The sequence below is a fragment of the Giraffa tippelskirchi genome, chromosome X (assembly GCF_054371585.1).
Source record: "Giraffa tippelskirchi isolate mGirTip1 chromosome X, T2T-mGirTip1v1.2.pri, whole genome shotgun sequence".
Taxonomy (NCBI): domain Eukaryota; kingdom Metazoa; phylum Chordata; class Mammalia; order Artiodactyla; family Giraffidae; genus Giraffa; species Giraffa tippelskirchi.
Window position 1 is genome coordinate 30,823,076 of NC_137289.1, and position 23,629 is coordinate 30,846,704.

The 23,629-nt window shown below is 40.1% G+C and overlaps 1 long non-coding RNA gene across 1 annotated transcript in view; it reads right to left on the minus strand.

Annotated features, from left to right (window-relative positions):
- The window catches only part of LOC145536193 (uncharacterized), a 113,053-nt gene extending 96,185 nt beyond the window's left edge, over nucleotides 1–16,868 (minus strand). The window contains exon 1 of the long non-coding RNA XR_014075693.1: nucleotides 16,734–16,868. This is a non-coding gene — a long non-coding RNA (uncharacterized LOC145536193). The remainder of the gene's footprint in view (nucleotides 1–16,733) is intronic.
- Nucleotides 16,869–23,629: the final 6,761 nt, after the last annotated feature.

A 23,629-nucleotide genomic window follows, 5' to 3' on the forward strand; every position in this document is an offset into this window, starting at 1 on the left:
AGGCAAAGGAAATCAGCCTAAGCAAGAGCTCTTAGGCAGGAAGGTGAAGGATGGAGCGAAGGAATGACGAATAAACCAGTATGACAGGAGTAGGAAATAAGAAGCCATCTTAAAGCTCGAGGAACATTAGAAATGACAAAGGAATTCCTGACTTTTGGTTAGTTGTAAGAAGATAGTTATCTTTCTCATAGGTGAGCAAACTTGACTGTTCACATAGGAAGACAGGCTACAGAGGCTGTGACACTTAGTGAGGGGCCAGAGCCATGAAAGTTTCTTAGGGATAAAGAGAAATTTTAACTCTCGGAAGTTAGAAAGAAGCCTTGCTGGAGGGGGTGGGGAGGTGAGAGGATGGAAAGAACAAGAATGCTATATACTTTTTTAATTTACTTTAACTGTGTATCTTTAATGGTGATGTGCAAGTATTAAAAAGATTTTTATTCAAGGGTGGAATACAATTGAGTAGAACACGCTAATCTATTTTTCAGTTAAGCATGCCTACAGAAAGCATCATTTAACTGAAAGAAAGCGAAGTATCAAAGAGGGGATAGTCTGAGTCCTAATATAGTGATAGTGATATCCCAATACCTAAAGCTAGTGTTCTCTCCCTGGGTTGGGAAGATCCTCTGGAGGAGGGCACAGCAACCCATGTCAGTATTCTTGCCTGAAGAATCCCATGGACAGAGAAGCCTGGTGGGCTACAGTTCATGGGGTTGCACAGAGTCGGACATGAGTAAAGCAACTTAGCACACACACACAGATGTATAGATCCACACTATTATCAAACAAGTTGTGCCTTTAATTTATTGACAGGTAGCACATAAAAGTTTGGCTTAATTAACTGCTTCATTAAAATGGGTTTTGTAGACAACACCTAATATACTTGAATATCTGCTTACGAATCCATGAAGCTCTTTACACTTAATTCTCATGCAGTACACGTCATCCCAAAGAAAGCCTTGCAAATTCATTCACTTACCCATATCTCAATCCTGCAGATATCTAAGAAAGGGACATTTGGTGTCTGCCATTCATTGCACCAGCTGCTGATATGAACTGTCTCTTCACAGCATGGAGAACCTGATAGGAAAACTAGGCAGCTCTCCTAATCCTCCAGTTCCAGGTCTTCCTAGTGCTGTGGCCTTCTTTGGTTTATTCTAGGAATTCATTTCATCAGATACTGACAAATTCAAATGTATGTACAAAACTCTCCAAAGCAAATTATTGTAAGTTATTTTTTGAATTATCCACACATTCATACTAGACTCTCAGCTAGAAGAGGCCTAGTGACCATTAGTTCAAACCTTATGTTTTAGGGACAAGTAAACGCAGATACCTAAGGCTACCCATAGAAGTGGACAGGTTATTCACTGCATGTAACCAATATGAGTAGAACAACCCTCGAGTTGTGCAGTGCGTAACCTGAACAACCATGTGTATATCCTGTATGCCCTTGGTCACAGACCTAACTAACTGTAGAATCAAGAAGGTTCATGGTTAAGTATGGAGGCTGTGGAGTCCATCAGCCTGAATTCAAACCCCACTTCTGCTAATAATTGCTAGTTGTGTAGCCAAATCTTTTGAATCCTCAGTTCCCCCATATTTAAAATGAGGATAATGACATTAAATACATAGGGTTATTGTATTGTATTAAAAATTATTTTTTCAAACTAAAAAACAGCTAACCTAATTTCCACTCATTATTCCTCTCACCTCCTTCCTTTATACAGGAAGGCAGAGATTTGTCATTTAACAGGATACTGGCTAGTTATCGAAATGATTTCTGGTATTATTTCACTTAGTATCCATACAATCAACAAAAATAACAAACATACATTGAGTATGACCTAAATCAAATCCCTGATGATTATACAGTAGAAGTGACAAATAGATTCAAGAGATTAGATCTGATAGAGTGCAAGAAGAACTATGGCAGAGGTTCATAACATTGTACAGGAGGCACTGATCAAAACCATCCCTGAAGAAAAAGAAATGCAAAAAGGCAAAATGGTTGTCTTAGGAGGCCTTACAAATAGCTGAGAAAAGAACAGAAGCAAAAGGCAAAAGAGAAAAGGAAAAATATAACCATCTGAATGCAGAGTTCCAAAGAGTAGCAAGGAGAGATAAGAAAGCCTTCCTAAGTGCTCAGTGCTAAGAAACAGAGGAAAACAATGGAATGGGAAAGACTGGAGATCTCTTCAAGAAAATTAGAGATACCAAGGGAATATTTCATGCAAAGGGGGGAACAATAAAAGACAGAAATGGTATGGATTGAGCTAACAGAAGCAGAAGATATTAAGAAGAGGTGGCAAGAATACACAGAACTATCCAAAAAAGATCTTAATGACCCAGATAACCATGATGATGTGATCACTCACCTAGAGCCAGACATCCTGGAGTGGGATGTCAAATGGGCCTCAGGAAGCATCACTACAAACAAAGCTAGTAGATGTGATGGAATTCCAGCTGAGCTGTTTCAAATCCTAAAAGATGACGCTGTGAAAGTGCTGCACTCAATATGCCAGCAAATTTGGAAAACTCAGGGGCCACAGGACTAGTAAAGGTCAGTTTTCATTCCAGTCCCAAAGAAGGGCAATGCCAAAGAATGTTCAAACTACCCCACAATTGCACTAATTTCAAATGCGAGCAAAGTAATACTCAAAATTATCCAAGCTAGACTTCAACAGTACGTGAACCAAGAACTTCCAGATTGTTCAAGCTGAATTTAGAAAAGGCAGAGGAACCGGAGATCAAATTGCCAACATCTGTTGCATCGTAGAAAAAGCAAGAAAATTCCAGAAGAACATCTACTTCTGCTTCATTGAGTACACTAAAGCCTTTGACTGTGTGGATCACAACAAACTGTGGAAAATTCTTAAAGAGATGGGAATATCAGACCACTTTACCTGCCTCCTGCGAAATCTGTATGCAGGTCAAGAAGCAACAGTTAGAACCAGACATGGAACAACAGACTGGTTCCAAGTTGGGAAAGGAGTATGTCAAGGCCGTAGATTGTTACTCTGCTTATTTAACCTATATGCAGAGTAAATAGGTCATGCAAAATGCTGGGCTGGATGAAGTTCATGCTGGAATCAAGACTGCTAGGAGAAATATCAATAACCTCAGATATGAAGATGACACCACCCTAATGGCAGAAAGTGAAGAGGAACTAAAGAGCCTCTTGATGAAGGTGAAAGAGGAGAGTGAAAAAGTTGGCTTAAAGCTCAACATTCAGAAAACTAAGATCATGGCATCTGGTCCCATCACTTCATGGCAAATATAAGGGGGGAAAAATGGAAACAGTGGCAGATTTTATTTTCTAGGTCTCCCAAATCACTGCAGATGGTGACTATAGCCATGAAATTAAAAGATGCTTACTCCTCAGAAGAAAAGCTATGACAAACCTAGACCACATATTGAAAAGCAGAGACATCACTTTGCCAACAAAGGTCCGTATAGTCAAAGGTATGGTTTTTCCAGTAGTCATGTATGGATGTGAGAGTTGGACCATAAAGAATGCTGAGCACAGAAGAATTGATACTTTTGAACTGTGGTGCTGGAGAAGACTCTTGAGAGTCCCTTGGACAGCAAGGAGATCAAACTAGTCAATCCTAAAGGAAATCAACCCTGAATATTCATTGGAAGGACTGATATTGAAGTTGAAACTCTAATACTTTGGCCACCTGATGCGAAGAACTGACTCACTGGAAAAGACCCTGATGCTGGGTAAGATTGAAGGCAGGAGGAGAAGGAGATTACAGAGGATATTATAGTTGGATGGCATCATCAATTCAATGGACATGCATTTGAGCAAACTCTGGGTGATAGCGAAGGACAGCAAAGTCTGGCATGCTGCCGTTCACAGGGTTGCAAATAGTCGGACATGACTGAACAACTGAACAACAACATTGAGTGCTTTTGCCAGGCCCTGTGCTACACACATTTATATATATCTCATTCAATCCTCACAACAACCCCAAAAGGAAGTAGTTTTAGTTTTAAAAATGAGGAAATCGAAGTTCATTAAGATTAAATAACCTAAGACTCTTTAGCCAGTAAATGGCAACACTAGATTTCAAAGCCAAGTCCATTTGATCCCAGAGTCCATGCTCCCAATCCTTGTGCTTTGTAGGGGAGGAAAAATTTTCTTCTACCCTTCTAGGTTCTTGTAGCTGATCTAATAATTAAATTTGCATAACACAGGTTAACAGAAGGAAAACAAATTTAACTTTATATGTCCAAGAGTCTCTCATAGACAGCAGAGGCTCAAAGATCATCAGGCAATTAAGGCTTATACGCATCCTGAGCTAAGGAGAAGGAGATCAGTGTCTGGAACTTCAAAGGGGGAGGGAGACAATTCACAGGAAGATGGGAAGAGCAAATTTGGGGTAAATCAATGTTTTCCATGCCATACAGAGGCAATGGGGCACAGAGGGAAATTTGAACAAAGAAGTCCTGCTAAGCTCCCCCCAGCTTATCACACACCTTTACTCTTTGTAGTTATCTCTGTGTTAATTCTCTCCCCGGACCAGGTCCCCTATCCCCCTATCTTAATTCTTTTAGACAGTTAAGGGGTCAGTAAAAAGCTCCTCTTGAATCATCTGGACCTTGATAATTCTCAGCTCACAATAATCCACATGCCAAAGTGGCACATCCTGGAGCTGCCTGCCCTGAACCCCATCAACTTCCTCAGCATGATGAGAATATGTGAGTCTGCTCCATATTTCATTCCAGTGGCCTCTGACTTGGCCTACTCACTCCCTAGATATCTGCTCATTTGCTCATCCACCCCGCATCCAAGCCAGCTCTGAAAGAGATATACAGGAACCTGTTTCCTTTTATTATTCAACTACAAATGGTAGAAACTCAATCTGTAATGTTATACAAGGGCTATTGTGAAGGGTAAATATTTCTTAGGTGCTAATTTCCTATTCCCCTCATCTTTCTTCTGGTGTTCCTTTGCTGTTTAATATTTTGAAAACTTAATCATTTAATTTCAAGCATTGATTTATTAAACCAACACTGACAGGGATATCTCAACTGAGTATTTCTGAGCTCATCATTTCCATATAGCAGGTAATGGTGCTGCTGCAGGAAAAAAAAAAGCCATGCAGAAGAGAGCAAGGGAGAAAATCTTCCTGTTTTTGCTTTGGAAGAAAAAGTAGAGCTCCACTTTTGAGTCAGAAGTATTGCTAAGAAACTCAGAAATAGCTAACAAAAAGTAAATTGTGTCTTTACTTTTCATTTTGACTCAGTGGCTTCTCCAGGGTTAGTATCAGTCAAATGAAGCCAGAATGCAAACTCAAATGAACAGAGACATATATAATATTTACACTGTCTATATATATTATACATACTATGTAGGTAAATGTCAGCTAAAATATGAATCTTAAGGTAAATGTTTACAGTGTCTAGTTATCAGTGATCAATGGCGTTGATAAGAGCCATGATAGAAGTTTTAAAAAATATCTAGGAAGCCTATGATTAGACATATAATGTAAGGTTTTTCTTAACTTTTATAAATTCCACATGACTTACAATTACTGGATCAACTTAATGTTTGCTGTTATTGTTGTTTCTTGCAAAACAAAGCACTGATGGTTCACTTTTCCCATAATTACTGAAACAGCTTGGAAAGGGGCAGGGCACAACTTTTAAAAGAATGATATGGCCATAAAACATGACAAAAACTGGCTAGAACCAACTAGGTCCAAGATGATAGAAGATGTGACTTCCAGCAGACCTTCAGTCTCATTATATGCCCATTGTAATACATTAGCTAAATGACACACCCACCATCACAAAGACAGTTCTGAGACCAATCATAAAAGACCAAAAAGTGGGCAGTGGACCAATTCCTGGGAATCCTCATCCCTTCTCCAAAATAATTGGAATAATCCTCCCACTCACTAGCCAATGAAATTAACCAGCCTATTAAAACTAGCCACACCATATTTTGAAGCCCTGTTGTTCTCTCTCTTAGCTTCTGAGATGGCTACACACTGTAGAGTGTGCTTCTCTCCAAATAAATCCACTTCTTAACTATTGCTTCGTCTCCAAATTATTTCACGAGAAAGCAAGAACCTTAAATTCACCACAACATTATGAGCTTTCCAATGTACATGTTCTATAAATAGGATCACCCCCTTCATCTAGGCCAAGAGTCAGTATACTTCTTTCATAAAGTATCAAATAGTAAATGTTTAGGCTTCGTGGGCCTTACACTCTCTATAGTAACTACTCAGCTCTGCCACTGTAGCAGGAAATCAGCCACAGATCATATATATAAAGGAATGTAGATGGTTGTGTTCAAATAAGAATTTATTTATGGGTGCTGAAATTGAAATTTTATATAATTTTCACGTCACAAAATATCCTTCATTCAATTTTTTTCAGCCATTTAAAAAATGTAAAAACTATTCTTAGCTCACAGGCTATACAGAAACAGGCAACAGGCTGGATTTGGTCTTGATACCATACTGGTCGATGCCTAACCTAGGTAGGGATAAAGCAGATCCTAAAAGGAGGTGATATATTTTGACTTTGATATTGATCCTGTAGACTCAGAAATGGGTAATGGCAGAACTTAATAGGCAACACCAATTATCAGGATCACTTGAAGTGTCATATCTCATAATATTGCTAAGGTTCAGATATGAGGAGTCACAAACAACCACAATAGCAGCTTTAAATATGAGATCCTAATTTTGACAGTTTCTGATAGCAGGAAAAAAAAAAAAAACTTGTAACTGGCAAGAGATCCATATTAATAGCTATTTGGTTCCAAAGAAACACCATGAGTAAATGCTGTCCAATCATTTCCTTTTGTTTGATATATAGTAGGAAACTGATAGAGAACTATCACCCGCACTTTCCTATTTCATCAGCAGCTGCTCATTCTGGCATGATTTAGCTTCCTAAAATAAGGGCCTCATCCTTCTAAGACTAGTCAATAGGTAGCCTAGTCATTTTCTGTAATTGCTTAGGCATGACATCAATAAACAGCAGCACACCTCTCTCTCTGGCATTCATGCAACTGCATTGATTTCAACCAAAGAATCTAGTTTCATATGGGTCATTCTAACATGGATTGTAGTTCCATGAGCGTAGGGATCATGTGTGCTTTGCTCACTGCTCTATTCCAGAGGCAAACGGAGAAGGCAATGGCACCCCACTCCAGTACTCTTGCCTGGAAAATCACATGGACGGAGGAGCCTGGCAGGCTTCAGTCCATGTGGTCGCGAAGAGTCAGACACGACTGAGCAACTTCTCTTTCACTTTTCACTTTCATGCACTGGAGAAGGAAATGGCAACCCACTCCAGTGTTCTTGCCTGGAGAATCCCAGGGACGGGGGAGCCTGGTGGGCTGCTGTCTTTGGGGTCACACAGAGTCGGACACGACTGAAGAGACTTAGCAGCAGTGCAGCGCCTAGAATATAACAAGTTCTCCATATCGGGCTTCCCTGGTGGCTCAGTGGTGAAGTATCTGCCCACCAGTGCAGGAGACATAGGTCAATCTCTGATCCAGGTAGATGCCACATGCCACGGAGCAGCTAAGCCCATGCACCACAAGTATTGAGCCTGTGCTCTAGAGCCCAGGAACTGCAACCACTGAGGCTATGCACCTAGAGCTTGGGCTCCACAACAGGCCTCTGCAGTGGCCACCACAGTGAAAAGCCCACATGCCGCAACTAAAGAGTAGCCCCTGCTCACTGCAACTAGAGAAAGCCCTTGTGAAGCAATAAAGACCCAGCACAGCCATTAAAAAAATAAATACATAAATAAAAATCTTAAAAAAAGACAATATCATACAGTAGTTAAGAATGTACACCTTGGAGTTAGACAGGGATGTGAATCCTCCACATGACCTTGCAAGGTACAGGATCATTGAGCCTCAGTTTTCTCACCCATAAAATGAGCATAATAGTGGACTGAATTAGGTAGTATCTATAAAATAACAACATGGAAACTGGAATGTAGAAAGCATTTAATAAATACTAGCTGTGACTCTTTCTCCTCATTATTAATACTGTTTCTCCTCCAGTTGGTATATTTCATCTTATTTATTGAGTCTCAAGAACTTTCACTATAGTCTAGGGGATCTATCCATACGGAGACACTACCCTTCAGCCTGCCTGTCAAGGTTTTCCACAGGGGACTTAACCTATGGTTTCCTGCATAATATTTTCTGATTGCTTCAGTTCAAGCGTCCATCCTGGTTTGCCCAGAACTGAGGGTATAGCCAGGAATTTCAGTGTTAAAAATGGATGGACAAACTAGGATGGATCTGTCATCCTGCCCTTATATCTATCCTTGTCATCCTAGCTTTCAGATGCCACTCATTAAAAAAAAAAAATCCATGTGCACTTGTGGGTGGGTGGGTAGATGAATAAGAGAGGAGGGAGGATAAGACTCAAAGCTTCCAGTGGGAACCAGAACAGAATGCCAAACAAGAGTGCCTGCTTCTCCTCCTCTCCCAACCAGAAGCTTTCAGCACTTCAAACAATGGTTAATCAACTGGCTCCAGCCTAAGCAGAATTGGTATTTACATTCAGTCCCCTCTAAAATGCTAATTGAAATTATTTGCAGCTAAAGGCAGTTTGAAAACTCCTCTCATTACACAGACAAAGACTGGGAAGGTGGCATTTCTCTCTCTTATTTTTCTTTGTTTTGAGCTCTTGTTCCACAGGTCAAAGAGCAACCAAGCCTTTTGCAGCTGGCCCCTTCTAACTTCTGAAGTTTTATTCACATGAAAATCCAAATATAAACTTCACGCTTGGCTGCTGAGAGGCAAGAATCCCTTCTTTGACAAGGTTTCCTCCAAACAGCTGGAGGAACTGCTTGGACTGCTTTTATGCTAAATACAGTTCCTCATGAGTTGGTTTGGGATGGGGATGGCCTTGAAGAAAGATGGCTCTCATTGAAAGAGAAGTTACTTCTTTGTCTTTCCCCCAGCAGTTTTACAAAATCTGCAGAAACCCTCCAGAATTAACTGGAGACTGCAAGCTCCTTTCCAAGAGAGTGTGAAAATCTGTTGCCTAGCTTCCCTGGTGACTCAGCTGGTAAAGAATCCACCTGTAATGTGGGAGACCTGGGTTCAATTCATGGGTTGGGAAGATCCCCTGTAGAAGGGAACAGCTACCCACTTCAGTATTCTTGCCTGGAGAATTCCGTGGACTGTATAGTCCATGGTGTCACACAGAGTCGGACATGACTGAGCAACTTTCACTTCACAAGGTAACCAGGCATCTCAGGAACTAGTTTTACAATAACAGCATATGAGATATCATTATTATATGATAAAGTATTCTAACGTTGACTTAATAGTCACAGCCTAAAGTTGGAATTTTTAGGACTTAAGCCCAGGAGGCGGCATCTCAAGCAACCCTGAGAGAGCTGCTCCAAGGAGGTGACAGGAGGAGCCAGCTTATATAAAAACTTTGTAACAAAAGGGTAGGTAGTCAAATCATCAAAAGATGCTTGTTAATTAAAGAAAACCAGTTATCCCAAGTTAAGGAATTTATTTTCTCTGAAGAAAATGGAATTGGAAGGAGAAATGGTTGCAAGATAACGGAGGGTGGGAAATGATATAATCACAAAGAGCCTTAAGAATGTGTTTTTTCATGCACAAAAGGTCAAGAATGATATCTGGGCAATGTGTGGCCTATATAAAAATTGATAAACAGAAGCCTTAATTAAATAGACTTGGGAGACCAGAATGGGGAGTTCCCATGCCCATGACAACATCAAAGACCTCCTCCTATTTCCTGACATAAGGAGCAAAATTTGCTGTCCCAAAATGCTTCTCTTCAGCACGGGGATGAATTTAGGCTGATTATTTTTGAAAAACAGAAGACTCAGGAAATCTTTCTTTTTCACCTCCCACTTAGCTGCATAAAGAATTAGACAGAGGATCTGCTCCTGGAATAAAGCTATCGTTAGAGCTATCTGCAAAGAACACAGGCTAGGTGTTGTGGGGGGAACTCTAGGTAGGGCCTAGAGATCAGAATCCACCATGTTCCATTGTCTCTAAGTGGCCCATGAACATATATTTACCAAACATCTGTTTTTCCATGTCCATGTGAATTGCCTTCTTCCCCTTTGAAGTCCCAAACCACAATCCCCAACATCCTCTTTCGTCTTTAGCTGAATATAGTATTTAAGGTGAGAGTTTCAGTTATTTTTGTGAGTTTCTCATTTCTCCTGGATCTTTCCCGAGTAAGTGTACATGTTGTTAAACTTTTGTGTGATTTTTTCCTGTTAATGAAACATTTAAACTGTTTCATACCAAGTTACTAGAATTAATCAATGAACATAGTAAAGTTGCAGGATATAAAATTAATACACAGAAATCCCTTGCATTCCTACACACTAACAATGAAAAATCAGAAAGAGAAATTAAGGAAACAATCCCATTCACCACTGCAACAAAAAAAATAAAATAACTAGGAATAAACCTATCTAAAGAGACAAAAGAGCTGTATGCAGAAAACTATAAGACACTGATGAAAGGAATCAAAGATGAAACAAACGGAGAGATATACCATGTTCTTTGATTGGAATAATCAATATTATGAAAAATGACTATTGTACCCAAAGCAATCTACAGATACAATGCAATCCCTATCAAATTACTGATGGTATTTTTCACAGAACTAGAGCAAAAATCTCACACTTTGTAAGGAAACACAAAAGACCCTGAATATCCAAAGCAGTCTTGAGAAAGAAAAATGGAGCTGAAGGAATCAACCCTCCTGACTTACAGATTATATTACAATGCTACAGTCATCAAGTCAGTATGGTACTCACACAAAAACAGAAATATAGACCCATGGAACAAGCTAGAAAATCCATACATAAACCCGTGCACCTCTGGGCACCTTATTTTGACAGAGGAAACAAGAATATACAATGGAGAAAATACAGCCGATTCATTAAGTGGTACTGGGAAAACTGGACAGCTACTTGCAAAAGAATGAAACTAGAACACTCCCTAATACCATATTCAAAAATAAACTCAAAATGAATTAAAGACTTAAATATAAGGCCAGAAACTACAAAGCACTTTATAGGAAAATATAGGCAACATACTGTTTGACATAAATGAGAGCAAGATCCTCTTTGACCCATCTGCTACAGTAATAGAAATAAAAAAAAAAAAAAATGGGACTTAATGAAACAAAAGCTTTTGCCCAGCAAAGGAACCAGTAAACAAGATTAAAAGAAAACCCTCAGAATTGGAGAAAATAATTGCAAATTAAACAACTGATAAAGGATTAATCTCCAAAATATACAAGCTGCTCATATAGCTCAATATCAGAAAAACCACTCAATCAAAAAAACTGGGCAGAAGACCTAAACAGACATTTCTACAAAGAAGACATACAGATGACCAAGAAACACTCAAAAAGATGCTCAACATTACTAATTATTAGAGAAATACAAATCAAAACTACAATGAAGTGTCAACTCACACCACTCAGAATGGCCATCATTAAAAAAATCTGCTAACAATAAATGCTGGAAATGATGTGGAGAAAAGGAAACTCTCTTGCACTGTTGGTGAGAATGTAAACTGATACAGCCATTATGGAGAACAGTATGGAAATCCCTTAAAAAACTAGGAATACATCTACTGTATGACCCAGCAACCCCACTACTGGGCATATACCATGAGAAAACTACAATTTTAAAAGTCACATGTACACCAATGTTCACTGCAGCACTATTTACAATAGCCAAGACATGGAAGCACCCTAGATGTCCATCAACAGATGAATGGATAAGGAAGACGTGGTGCATATATACAATGGAATATCATTCAGCCATAAAAAGAGCAAATTGGAGTCAGTTCTAGTGAGGTGGATGAACCTAGAGCCTGCTATACAGAGTCAAGTAAGTCAGAAAGAGGAAAACAAATATATATTAACACATATATACGGAATCTAGAAAAACGGCACTGATGAACCTATTTGCAGGGCAGCAATGGAGATGTAGACCTAGAGAACAGATTTGTGGACACAGTGGGGGAGGGAGAGAGTAGGATGAATGGAGAAAAGTAGAATCAACATATATACACTATCATGTGTAAAATGAATAGCTGGTGACATATATACACTATCATGTGTAAAATGAATAGCTGGTGAGAAGTTGCTGAATAACACAGGGAGCCTAGCCTGGTGCTCTGTGATGACCTAAAGGGGTGGGATGGGGTGGGGGAAGGGAAGGGAGGCTCAAGAGAGAGGGGATGTATGTATAATTATCACTTTCATGCAGTGGAGAAGGAAATGGCAACCCACTCCAGTGTTCTTGCCTGGAGAATCCCAGGGACAGTGGAGCCTGCTGGGCTGCCATCTATGGGGTCGCACAGAGTCGGACACAACTGAGGTGACTTAGCAGCAGCATGGCTGATTAGTGATGTGGTATGGCAAAACCCAACACAACATTGTAAAGCAATTTTCCTCCTTAAAAAACAAAAAAAAAATATTTTAAAAATTGAAAAAAAATCTGTTTCATATCAATTTAATCATTAGACAAGATAGAAGAACCTAGAACAGTAGAGAAAATTTTCTTCCTCCTTGACACTGGCAACACCTCAGCCAATGAAAAGTTCTGGACTCTTTGATTATTATAGCCATCCCAACTTCCTTTTGGAGAAGGCAGTAGCACCCTACTCTAGTACTCTTGCCTGGAAAACCCCACTCTAGTACTCTTGCCTGGAAAACCCCATGGATGGAGGAGTCTGGTAGGCTGCAGTCCATGGGGTCATGAAGAGTCAGACACGACTGAGAGACTTCACTTTCTCTTTTCACTTTCATGCATTGGAGAAGGAAACAGCAACCCACTCCAGTGTTCTTGCCTGGAGAATCCCAGGGACGGGGAAGCCTGGTGGGCTGCCGTCTATGGGGTCACACAGAGTCGGACACGACTGAAGCGACTTAGCAGCAACTTCCTTTTCCCCTCTAGAAGAGGTTTCTCCATTTTTACTGGGGACATGCATATGGCTTGCCATGGTTGCAAACCCAGAATTGCAATTCTCTGCTCATCCTGAATAAACCCATTTTTGCTGGAGAAATAACTGGCAGTCTATTTGTTTTCAGTCAACATCTATTATACACAATCAAGGCAGAGGTTTACCTAGCAAGGTTATACTTTCAGTTGTAATGCACATGATTTTGCTGAAGAATCATCGGTATGTCAGGAATGGATTTTGAAGGTTTTCTAATCCAACTTCCCAATCTATGCTTCAACCTTTAATCTAAATTTAACCACCTCTAGGATAGGGAACTCACTACCATATAAGTTCATTTATTTTATGTCTATGAATTAAGTTATCTTTATACTGAATGAAAATCTGTCATCTTAAGAGTTTTCACCCGCTGGACTTGATTCAACTGCTTTAAGATCCACTCAAATTTCTCAATGGTGCCCCTCTTCAATTATGTAACTTATATAACATTTATTGGGCTTTCCTGGTGGCTCAGATGGTAAAGAATCTGCTTGCAATGCAGGGGACCTGGGTTTGATCCCTGGGTTGGGAAGATCCTCCAGAGAAGGGCATGGCAACCCACTCCAGTACTCCTGCCTAGAGAATCCCATGGACAGAGGATCCTGACAGGCTACAGTCCATGAGGTTGCACAGAGTTGGACATGACCGAAGCAACTAAGCAGCAGCAGCAGAACATACCACTGCAAAATTTGCCTCTTTGGCATAGGGAATATTTTAGATTGATTATTTTTGAGAAACAGTAGACAGTGGAAAAGCTCTGAAAGCAGAGAAGTTACCTTTTGTAACAGAGATTTACATTTCTAAGAGAAATCTTCATTTGTAAGGAGTATCCTTCTCTCTAACAAGAAGAATGAATTTCTAGAAAATGTTGTCAGTGGAGACTGACCACCTAAATATGCATAACAACCATATTACCTGTTGTTTACTATGCTTGTCCTGATAACCTATCATAATCAGTTTGCCGCTCTCTCAACAGTATCCGCTCCCAACATCTTTTTATGTAGCTGGAGACGTTGCAGCTTGGGCCTTGGACTGGGCCATTTCAAGGAATTACTCAGTTTTCCTGGGTCTCTCCCATGTATACAGGAAGCATGCATGTTATTAAACTTGTATATGTTTTTCTCCTGTTAATAGTGGGTTCTCAGCCAAGAACCTAATGAGTAGAGAGAAGATTCTTTTTCCTCGCCCAGATTCCACATTATTGCTAGCCTCTGAGTGCTTCCCTCTCTTCTCATTGGTATCTATAGCCCTCCCCATACCTCTGGTAAATACCCCTTAATAAAATGCTTCTCAAATTTGTCTTCAGAGGGTACCTGCCAGGGATCTGAAAGGTTCAACCTCCTTCCCTCTAAATTTTATGCTTGATTTAATTCATCCTATGATTCCCTGGTGGCTCATATGGTAAAAAAAATCTGCCTGCAATGCAAGAGACCTGGGTTCAATCCCTGGGTCAGAAAGATACCCTGGAGGAGGGAATAGCAACCCACTCCACTATTCTTGCTGGGAGAATCCCATGGACAGAGGAGCCTGGCAGGCTACAGTCCATGGGGTCGCAAAGAGTCAAATACAACTGAGTGACTAACACTTTTCACTTTTTTTCAAGAGTGAATTAGTTTGCTGAGAACCTGTACAGAGGACTGATCGAAGCCTCACCTAGGATGTTGAATCATATACCTTTAGGGTTTTCTTTAATCCTGAAATACAATAAGGCTATGGCTTAGAATTTGCCCTTTTGCCCTTAAACATTTAACAGAGAACTCATTAATTCCTCTAAGTCCAGTGTGCACTAAAACGAAAATGAGTAAGCAAAAATCCATAATACAAAATACAGCTGAACCCTCTTATTACATGATTTTGGACATACATAGGTCAAATGAAGCCCTTTGAGACTTAAAGATCCTACACAATAAAGTCTAATACAGTTCCTCTAAGAGAATTTACTTTATCTCAACAGTAATATTATAAAAGGATTTCACTAAACACAGAAAAAACAAATAAATCAACCTCTAAAAAGACAAGTGGGGAAAAATTGAATCTGAAAACTATTTCTGGGCACTCTGTGTTTGTAGTTACAGGTTCAGAAACACTAGAATCTAATGATCTATTAGCAAAGTGAAGTGTGGAGCTGGTATTGATTTAGTTTTAGTTACTTAGAAACAATATTGATCCTTAAGAGATACATTTCAACATTTTGCATTCAGGGTATAAAGTAGTTCCATCCAATTGATTAATAGACACTGTATATCATTTTTGTTTTTAATGAGATCTTTTTCTTCTGACTGAGATACTAGTACTCCAGTGAAAGATTAAAAGTGGATTTTATAGCTGAAAAGTTAACATAAATGAGTTCCCATTCCATCTTGTGAAAAAAAATCATGGCAGATTCATTTTTAGAAAATGAGTGACTGGTGAAAAATGGATAAGACAGCTTAGTGCCTATTGAGAAATAGCTACCTCTCTATTCCCCTGATAATCATACTATTTTCAATGCACATTTTGAAATTCACAGATGAAGTAAAAGATCTTAAGTGTGCTTCCCCAAAACCTCAAGTGGACACTACAGAACAGTGGAAAACATCATGACAGTTTCCAAGCTTCTACATCAGAAAAGTCTCAAATGCGGTTTAAGCTCCTCTTGTTTCTACTAAAGAACTGTGATCCTTTCTTACATCGCTAACTAACAAAGATACTCGGGGTTGCTTTTCCATCAGCTGAGATAGAGAGAATGAATATATTCTTCCAAATATTTAGGGAAATCATAGAGCCAGAGAAAAGGGACTAAGGGGTACCAAAAGTGGAAAAGCAGTGACATGTGATAGAAATGGCTGGCTTTGAATCCCAGCTCATCATTGAGTGGTACTGTGACCTTGTACAGGTTTACCCAAGCTCTCAGCATTTCATCTATAAAAATGAAAGTTCCATTTCACGTGAATTTCTGAAAAGTCAATGAGATAATATATGTGAAAGAGTCTAATCACCTCACAGAATTTCTCTCAATAAATGAAAGTTTCATTTCATTAAAAAAAATGATTTGTTTTTGAGCCATATAATCTAGTTAGAGCAATAAACCACATGTCCTGGAAATAAATGAAGAACACTTTAAGGCAATATAGACTCAGGTGTCACAAGGAATAATCTTGGGTTTCAAAAATTGGTATTTTGATGAAAAATAACCATTCTGTGGCTTAGTCAGGGTAGTGTTTATTTCCTAAGCTATCAGTTCTCCATATCCCACATACTTGTGCTCAGAGAGAGACAACTGGTATTCCTACTGGTTTCAATGAAATGCAAAAGTAAATCTGTCATATGATGTACCTCTAACTCAAGTATCAAGGATGCCTAGATGATCCACTGCTCTTGTATTAACTGTGCCAGTGTCATCCTCTACTGGGTAGAGGTAATAATAAATTTGCTGTCTTATCTCTGCACTTGGCCCAGCAGCCTCAGCCTGCTTGCTAATGAGGAACTTTGGGGGACTCTCCAGTGTGTTTAGGTATTTGTCAGCATCCTTTCAATGTATCAAGTGATGTATCAAAGTGTTTTAGCACACACCTGAATTTCCTACTGACCACTGCAAGTGGGACTTACAGATTTGGCTGTGGTTATTTAAATGTACCAAGAAACACTTGTACAAGCCACCCCTTCTCTCCCCACAACCTGTGCACAAGCACAAACTATAGCAACTGAGTACATTTCAAGTACAGACTTGATTCCAACACATACTCACTTCTTGCATCATTTACAGCAGAGAGCAGTCGTTAAGCACAAGCACGAACAGTCTAACTGAAGAAGAGCCATGTAGCAGGAGTCAAGGGAACATGTAAAATTGTAGCAAGCCACAGAAGCATCTCCTGTTCCCACAGGCACCTGCAACTACTAAAAGTGATACCAACAGTAAGCGGGAAGTCAGGAAGAAGAATGCAGTGAGCATATATGTACAAGCAAGCAAGCTAATGAAGAATTAGGCTGTCAGGATACTCAGAAGGGCTAGCTGGCGGGGCAGTGGAGGGGTGTGTGGCAAGTATGCAGCATCCCTCCCTTACCTCACTACTTATACTAAAGCACTGAATACATCTCAATCTTTCTTCTATCTTTGCTGTTGAGAGAAAATATTCATATTCCAACTTTTCTTTGGCCTTAATTTCCTTTAAAATGTCCACATTCTATGCACATAGCTGTCAAATTTCCAGGGATCGGAGAGGGAACCACATTTCCTTTGGATACAGATTCAGTTACCAACAGGATCTGGACAAAAGCAAAGTGTAATTCTATTCTCTCTATCAGCAACAGTCCTATGAGTCCACTGCTTTTCTGCTTCCCCAGTCACCCTGATCTGCTACTAGAGCTACCAGAGCATGGAAAACCCTTCCCTTTCCTTCTGAAACATCACTCAGGCTCCTATTCATCACTTTCCAAGGTGATAACTGAAAATTCATTTCTGCTTAGGTGTCAAAGGAGAGTAAAGGTGATACAATACCCTGTAGTTATTGATATTTTCCCCAAGAGTTTGTTTTCAGGAGGCACTATATTTTGAGCACAACAAAAGATCTCTAACAATAGGGACTTCAGCTGCTGGTGGCAGGTCAGTGGGAGAAAGATTTTTGGATCACATCTTCACCCAACTCTGAACTTGGCCCTGACTGTTAAGCAAGCCCTAGCTTTCCCCTACGGGCTCTGGTTCAGCCCATTCCTCTGATACCTACTGTTTCCTAGTGCCTACTTCAGCACTGGAATTCACATTCCAGCCCCAGCACCTGGTCAGGTCTGCCTAACTCATCCCAAGGTGGGAATCAGACACAAACACAAAAAGGTAAGTAAGATAGAGGAAACGGCCCCCTTTCTAAGAAGAGTGTAGTAGGAAGAAAGAGCTACACTCAATTATAATCTTAATGTGATAGATTCCTTTGCATCTAGCAATTTAAAAAGGCTCTATGTAGAAATGGAGATTTAATAGATCTTTAATGTCAAAGAGGAGAATGCCAGTTAGGATAGAGAAGGACATACTCAGTAGTTGGGATTAAATATGAAAAAGCCTGGTGTGTTCAGGAAAAAGCAAGAAATTTCAAAACAGGGAGATGTTTGATGCTTAGAAGGTGCTCAATAAATTCTTTTATTATTGTGGTAAAATATACGTAACATAAAATGTATCATTTTAACCATGTTTAGGTTGAAATTGATGATAAGTACATTCGCATTGCTGTACAATCATCATTATCAATATATGTTTTTAAACAATGAATGAATATAATGAAATCATAAAGGACCTTATATGCCATGTTAAGGAATATGGCCGATATTCTGCAGGCAATGAGAAGACATTTTAAAGTGATTACCATAAAAAAAGGAAAAAGAAATCAAAAGGTATTTGAGATATAAAAATTTACAATGATTATCAACCCTGATTACACATTAGAGGTCTTTTAAAAATCACACCCATGCCTGGGTCCCCTCCCACACCAAATAATCAGAACCGTTGGAGAATAGGACTTGCATCAATATATACTAAAAACCTCCCGGGTGATCCCAATGTGAAGCTAAGGCTAAGAACAGCCATTACACTAGAGCAGAGAGTCTCCTCAAAATCAAAGTGAGGTTTTTACTGATCAGTATCACATAGAAGCTGGTCAAAAATTGAAATTCTCAGGCCCAACCTCAGACCTACTAAAGCAGGAACTCTGGAATCAGGGTCCAGAAGTCTGTGCTTTTGGGAGATCTCCAGGTGACTGGTGCATACTAAAGTTTGAAAACCACTAATCTACAGGAATTGTAGAAATCATGGATTTATTGGAGGAAACAGAAAGTGACAGACAGACAGATGGCCAAGATGATGTTAAGGTTTGACAGCTTTTAGTATGACCATCTGATGGATAGGAGGATTACTATCCAGGGTAAGAAACAAGGGAAAATGGGTCCCATGAAAGATCAGAATTAAGACACCCTCGGGAAGAAATGTAGAATTTATCCAGAACCAATTAACTTGGGTGAATCACAAGCTGGAATCAAGATTGTTGGGAGAAATATCAACTACCTCAGATATGCAGATAATACCACCTTTATGGCAGAAAGCAAAGAGGAACTAAAGAGCCTCTTGATGAGCATGAAAGAGGAGACTGAAAAAGCTTACTTAAAACTCAACATTCATAAAACTAAGATCATGGCATCTGGCCCCATTACTTCATGGCAAACAGATGGGGGAAAAGTGGAAACAGTAACAGATTTTATTTTTCTTGGGCTCCAAAATCACTACAGACAGTGACTGCAGTCATGAAATTAAAAGACACTTGCTCCTTGGAAGGAAAGCTATGACAGACCTAGACAGTGTATTAAAAAGCAGAGACATCACTTTGCTGACAAAGGTCCATATCGTCAAAACTATGGTTTTTCCACTAGTCATGAGAAAGATTGAGGGCAGGAGGAGAAGGGGGCAACAGAGGATGAGATGGTTGGATGGCATCACCAACTCAATGGACATGAGTTTGAGCAAACTCCAGGAGACAGGGAAGGACAGGGAAGCCTGGCGTGGTTCAGTCCATGGGGTCACAGAGAGTCAGACACAACTTAGCGACTGAACGACAACAAATTAACTTGAAACCTCTTTGCTGTTGCTGCTGCTAAGTCGCATCAGTCGTGTCCGACTCTGTGCGACCCCATAGATGGCAGCCCACCAGGCTCCGCCGTCCCTGGGATTCTCCAGGCAAGAATACTGGAGTGGGTTGCCATTTCCTTCTCCAAAGCATGAAAATGAAAAGTGAAAGTGAAGTCACTCAGTCGTGTCCGACTCTGAGCAACCCCATGGACTGCAGCCTACCAGGCTCCTCCGTCCATGGGGTTTCCCAGGCAATTTACCTGCTTATAAAGTGAATGGGTGCTCTTCCTTCTCTCCATATGGACATAGCTGGAAAACAGGACTGTCAAATACTATAACTTAGCCATCCCTCTTGAAGGAGTCCTGCACACATCCTGGGGCTTAACCCGTCCTCCCCACATTCTCCCACTGCTGCTGCTGCTAAGTCACTTCAGTCGTGTCTGACTCTGTGCGACCCCATAGACAGCAGCCCACCAGGCTCTGCTGTCCCTGGGATTCTCCAGGCAAGAACACTGGAGTGGGTTGCCATTTCCTTCTCCAATGCATGAAAGTGAAAAGTGAAAGTGAAGTCTCTCAGTCGTGTCCGACTGAGCTCTGTCACTCTGTCGCGACCCCATGGACTGCAGCCTACCAGGCTCCGCCGTCCGTGTGATTGTCCAGGCAAGAGTACTGGAGTGGGGTGCCATTGCCTTCTCAGATTCTCCCACTACCATATGCCTAAACAGCCTCTGTGCTTGTATGGCTCCACTAGCATCCTTTCTGCCAAAAGGCAAGCTGGGAAAATGGGAAAAGGCAATCTTTCTGAACGTATTACCTTTGTTATTATTGTTAAATGCCAAGATTGAATGTTCACCTGATTTCGATTAAGCAGTGATGATATATTTAATAGAACTTGTTGCCTTCAAACAGCAGTTCAGAATTCTCTAGAGGTTAAATCTTAATTTACTTTAGAAGAGATTTAACAGCAAACTGGCTGCTTGAAGTGTACTTCAATGTGTGTATGTTGTAATCAATCAAATTGACTGACAAAGATATTTGCAATCAGTTTACCAGAAAAAACTTCAGTACTCCTTTGGTCTTGGAAGATCCTGTTGGACTTATGATTTGTTTAAAAAAAAATGAGAATATTCATTAATAAAGGCACTTCCTCTTTCCAAGCACAAAACTGACAGCTTTGATATTTCCAGAGGAGAGTTAGAGTCTCCTCTTGATAAATGTAAGCTCCATGGAAATTGATCAATGTGATATCAACAACCAATGTGACTTCAACAAATCTGAAGTAAGTAGATATTGATGTTATGGGTTCAGCTTTATGCCAGCTTACAAGGCACTGATTCTCAAATGTGGCTGCACATCAAAATTATCTGGGAAGTTTTATGCATCACTGAAGCCTAAGCCCCATCCACTAGAGATTCTGATATCATCAGTCAGGGTGGGGGTCTGGGCACAGGAATTTTTAGATGCTCCCTAGGTCATACTAGACTTCCCTGGTGGCTCAGATGGTAAAGTGTCTGCCTACAATGCGGGAGACCAGGGTTCGATCCCTGGGTGGGGAAGATCCCCTGGAGAAGGAAATGGCAACCCATTCCAGTACTCTTGCCTGGAAAATCCCATGGGAGGAGCCTGGTAGGCTACAGTCCATGGGATCGCAAAGAGTTGGACACGACTGAGCGACTTCACCTCACTTCACTTCAGGTCATACTAACATACAGCCAAGGTGAAAACCACTTGATAAGAGATTTTTTTTTTTTAATGAATAGAACCTATTTGGGCTTTCTAGGTGGCACTAGTGGTAAAGAATCTGCCTGCCAATGCTGGAGACATAAGAGACTTGGGTTCTATCCCTGGGTTGGGAAGATCCCCTGGAGGAGGGCATGGCAACCCATTCTAGTATGTGTGCCTTGAGAATCCCATGGACAGAGAAGCCTGGGGGGGTACAGTTCATAGGGTCACAAAGAGTCCGACACGACTGAAGCAGCTTAGCAGGTACACATGTATTTGATAAAATGGTGGATATATTGGTAACAGTGGAGAGCAGTAAAAGAAATTTATCAAAAAAAATCTGCTTGAAGATGAAAAGATACCAAAATGTAGGGTTCTAAAGAGCACTGTTTAGGTTCTGAAGTAGGGCAGACAAATGATGGAAAGAGTTTTAAGAAAATTAGTCTAGCAGTGCTATTCAGGATGCACTGAAAAGGAGTATAAATGAAAGCACAGAGACAAGTGGGGACACTATTAAAGAAAAAAATGCTAAATAATTATCCCATTGTTTATACAACAAAGCTGAATCTTCTTAGCACAGTATTCAGGACCGTCTATAATATTTTGTCAATCTATATTTCTAGTCTTATCTCTCTTATTTCTAACTTATCTGAGAGAGAAGTTAGACTAAGCCATCGTCTAACCCTAATAAGCAGTATGCAAAGAAAAAAGTCCCGAGGTTAAACACTGGTTCAAAAAAAGTTAAAACAGGCTTCCTTACTCAAGGATTTTTCAGAGCCTATAATAACCTCCTCTTTGACAACCACTGCTTTATAATCCAGATTTTCTCATTGGATCATGCTTCTAAGATGGTTCTTTCCTTATCATCCATCTTCAATTCTACTTTGTTTATAAATAAAAGGCACAGAATAAACTTATGTTCCACGCTCTGATTGGTTTTCTTTTATTTAAATGGGCAACATAAACCTTCAGAGACCATGTGCAATATTGAGTCAAACTCATATGTTCTTAAGAGAGGATAGATTTTCTGGTCTATTAAACACCTATTAATGTATCATAAAATAGCACTGGAAACCATCCCCCACAACACCTCCTGACACACACATCTCATTATTTGTTTTTCAAAAGACAAATTAAATCAGCCAGTACTTGGAAAATAGAACAGTGCCACCAAAACACATATAATACTTTGAAACCAGACCCTATCAGGCCTTCCTTTTTAAAAAAAAATGCATTTATTTTTTAGTTGAAGGATAATTGCTTTACAGAATTTTGTTGGTTTCTGCCAAGCATCAACATGAATCAGCCATAGCTATACATATGTCCCTTATCAGGCCTTCCTTGAAGAGGTTGCAATGCTTAGCAGTTAAAGGGATACATTACCTATTTGCAACTCAAAATAATTCCGTTAGAAGCTAGGTCCTGTCAGGACTCTGGTTCTAAATGATGATCTTCAAGAGGTTCCTAATTTGCCTGGGAAAGTTGTTTCTAGTTGAGTTGGCATTCTAAGTTTCTCCCCAGGGGCAATTTTATTTTTTTTTAATGTTGAGGTAGAAATAAACAAATCAAGGCACATAATTGGCACCTCCACTGGCATCAGCTACAGAGAGGTGAGGTAGGGTAGCATTCTGAAAGGCAAGAGCCAATATGCACTCTATTGAAGACACACAAGGGGAAAAATATGCTGGGTTTTGTTACGCGCAAAGGTTCAAACCAGAAAATTTGCTGGAGACTGCAGAGGCTTTTCTTCATTGGGTTCCTTCAGAATATTAATCATGTCCGTTAAAAGATCAGCTACCTTTTCATTGTTTCTGACTGGAATCACCCACTCCCCCTTTGGATATATCTGCCAACCTAGAAACAATCCTCAGATGCCCAGTAACTGGCACGTACTAGGCCTACGAACCAGAAGACATGGATTTTAGACCTGGGTCTGTCTCTACAAAGCTGTGTGACTTAAGACAAGCCCCATCCCATCTGAGGGCTCAGTGTCTTTAGCTTTCAAAGCAATTATCATTCCCACTCTTTCTGACCTGGGATTGTTAGAGTAAATGAGAGAGGTAATAGATATGAAAGGTCTTTAGAAATACACTATAACCTTTTGTGTACCAAGTTCAAAATATTCCTTCTCATGGATTATAGGTGGCAAGGAGCAGAGATATGCTGAAAGTATATTTATTTTAGAAAAGGAGATTTATTTTACGAATGCATAACATTCCCATAAAATCCTATTGGCAGAAGTACTGGACCGTACAGGAACTAGAAAGTCAAGGGCAACTGCTCTGTCCCCCTGTGCTTCCCCCACCAAGGCTAAG